The 3,336-nt window shown below is 41.3% G+C and overlaps 1 non-coding gene across 1 annotated transcript; it reads right to left on the bottom strand.

Annotated features, from left to right (window-relative positions):
- Positions 1-963: 963 nt before the first annotated feature.
- Positions 964-1,070, bottom strand: LOC145013483 (small nucleolar RNA R71). Its single transcript, XR_013665040.1, has one exon. It is a non-coding gene; the product is annotated as a small nucleolar RNA R71 (small nucleolar RNA).
- Between the last annotated feature and the right edge of the window lie 2,266 nt (positions 1,071-3,336).

The following is a 3,336-nucleotide window of genomic DNA, read 5'->3' on the forward strand; positions in this document are numbered from 1 at the left end:
AGTGGGTACTTTTGTGCAAATCAAGTTTTATGCGCTGTTGCCGGGGAACGGCTTAGTTTTTAGCTTATTTATTTGCATTAAATTAATCGATCCTTCTTGTGGAGTAAAAACCACAAAAAGTTAATTTTTCAGCAAAATATATATATATATATAAATTTAAGTTTTTTCTGTTAATCACAGAGTCCACGACGTGGCCATATACTAGCCACGATGTGGAAAGTTAAAAAAAAATTATTTTATTTTTAGTTTGTAGTTAGTTTTTCTTATTTTAGTTCAGTTTTACGTATTTAGTTTAGCAAGTTGGAGGAGTTCATGACCAGAAGCTCAAACACACACTTGGTGCCACCACTTGAAGATCCCGAGTCTGCACTTCATAAGAAGAAGACGCCCTTACAAGAATTGAAGTCAGCCTTTTCTAGGAAGTCGGGAAAGAAGACAGGAGAGTCAAGCTCATCTGCGAGGCACAAGAGCAATCTTGAGCATTTGGATCATACGCCCGTCCAAACCGAGTCCGAAAGCGATATCGAGCCGGAATTTGAAGAACATACGAGCGAACCTGAGAAAGAGCCAAGGAACGAGATGGAAGCAATCGAAGAGATGTCCATGGGAGCTTAGAAGAAGCGGATCCGAGAAGATGTGGGTCCCGATTTAGTCCAACCCGCAATACCTGCCACTACCACATTCGAGTTGAAGGGACACATATTGACTGCACTGAAGGATATCCCATTTTATGGGAAAGATCATGAGGATGCTTTTAAGCATCTACATGAAGTCAACGACATTGCGGATTACTTTAACGTTCCAAATGTCAACAGAAACACAGTCTTGCTTAGGATGCTTCCCGTCACTTTCAAAGGAGCTGCTAAGGAGTGGTTAAAATCACTTCCACCGGGTAGAATCACCACTTGGGCTCGAATAAGTGAGCAATTCCTGGACCAGTTTTGCCCGCCATCCAAGATATCTAAACTCAAGAAGACAATAGCCAACTTTGAGCAACAGACGAGGGAGTCATTATATGAAGCATGGAGGCGGTACAAGGGCTTGCTCAGAAATTGCCCTCAGCATGATCTAAATGTGCAACAAGAGATCTCAATTTTCTATGATGTGGTCAACGTTATGACGAGACAACTCCTTGACTCTCAAGGACCATTAACAAAGAAAAATCCAAGGGAGGTCAAGGAGTTGATTGAAGAATTCGCGAAGCACTCTCGCAAATACCACAACCCTAGGCAAGATGGAATCAAAGGCAGTGGAGGGGCCTAAACAGAAGAAATAGCAGCTGTAATGGCCATGCTGAATAATATGGATCGAAGGATAACACAAATGGACCAGTCAATACATGCCATAAGAGTGGGTTGCGAGAGATGTAGTGGTCCACACTTGACCAAGGACTGCAATGTAGATGAGTTTGGGAACAGGAAAGCTCAAGTGTGCTACTCTAATGGGGATAAATATGATGAGGAATGAAGGAAACCGAAGAAAGAGTGGCTACCATACGAAGAGTATAAGAAGCAAAAAGAAGAGAAGTATAGGCAGACAGGTCGAGGCTTTTATCAAAAGGAGCAGCCACCAGCCGAGAAGAAACCCGACCTAGAGACCATTTTGATGAAGTTTATGGAAGCTTCGGAAAAGAGACATGATGCCACTGATTCAGCCATTATGGAACAACAAACTTTGATAAAGAATCAGCAAGCCTCCATCCATAACCTTGAAGTACAATTTGGTCAACTAGCCACTTTAGTTCAAGAACAATTGTCCCCAAAGAATCCCGAAGTAAAGACCCAATCTCACGTAATGGCCATCGATATTGAAGAAGAAGCTATCTCTGAATTCCTGGAGGCATTGGAAGAAGAACCACATCAGCCCGATCCAAAACCAAAGAAGTTAAAGTTCGAAAGGGAAGAAGTTGCTGAACCAGCTTTGCCACGACGTGGCAATCCAATGGCCACGATGTGGCGCACGTCTGATCAAAAATCCTTTGAGCCCGTTCCAGCTTATCAGCCACCTTTTCCATTTCCCACCCAAGCCGCACTTAGTCCACTAGAGAAGGAGCATTTAGAGTTTGTAAAACATGTAAAGGGGATACCCATTAGTACTCCCTTTGTCGAGTCCATATCCAAAGCTCCCGAGAACCAAAAATTACTGCAAGATTTGATAGACACACGAAGGCAATTAAAGAAGCAGTCTATAGTGATTCTAAGTGAACAAACTTCAAAAGCTGTGTTGGGAGAAACACCAGAAAAGATGGGGGATCCTGGACGCCTCACGCTTCCATGTGAATTCGGGAATAAAATGAAAGTTAATGCTTTAGCCGATTCTAGGGCTAGCATTAATTTGATGCCTTTTTCATTTTATAAAAAATTGGAGATTCAGAAGATGAAGGCTACAAAAATGAAGGATCACATGGCGAATCGTTCACTGACACAACCCCGGGGCATTGTGGAGGATATTTTGGTAAAAATTGGAAAATTTGTTTTTCCAATAGACTTTGTAGCCTTGGATATGAAAGAAGACCTGGATGTTCCATTAATACTTGGGCGTCCATTGCTTAACACTGCTGGAGCTCTTGTTGACATCCGCGATTCTAAGCTCACTTTGAGGGTTAGAGATGAACAAGAAGTTTTTGGGATAAAAGATGACTTTCAAGAAGATAAAGAAAGGTGTTCACAATTAATGGAGAGAATGAACTAGAAGAACTGGAAAAGCTTATGGAAGAAGAGATAGAGGCAGTTCATCAAGTCAAAAGAACAAAACCAAGGGCATCTGTTCCATATTTGATTGAAGTCATAGCTTACAAGAGTCCGCCTTTTTGGGAGAGCAAAGAGGATGAGGAAATGACAAGTGATGAAGAAGAGGTCACTTCAAGAATAACAAAGCCGGTGGTGAAAGAAGAGGAGGATGCTATAGAATGCAAGGAACAAACTAAGGGCACAAAACGCAAGCTTGGAAAAGAGGGAAAGGTTAAAAAGGAGAATTCAAAGAAAGCATATAAAAGGCGAGTTCAAGCTTACAAGCGGCGGTTCAAGGAACAAAAGATCTTAATGGGTGATTCTTCAGAAGATTCAACGTAGAAGGCACGGAGTCCAACTCAAGACTCCAAGAAAAAGAAGCGCTTCTCAGGAGGCAACCCGAGTTTGGTTTGCATTTTTTTTCTTTTAATTTTTTTTCTTTTTAATTAGGAAAGACATCAATTCATCATCTAATAACTGATAATTAGTAAAGGATTAGCTGTGGGGAACGTTAATTAATGAAGGAGATGCAAAGTAATTAGTTAAATAGTGAGATTTTATAATAATTTGCAATCAACCAGTTTCCACGACGTGGGCATAGCCAGCC

The sequence above is a fragment of the Lactuca saligna genome, chromosome 8 (assembly GCF_052625555.1).
Source record: "Lactuca saligna cultivar CGN05327 chromosome 8, ASM5262555v1, whole genome shotgun sequence".
NCBI lineage: Eukaryota > Viridiplantae > Streptophyta > Magnoliopsida > Asterales > Asteraceae > Lactuca > Lactuca saligna.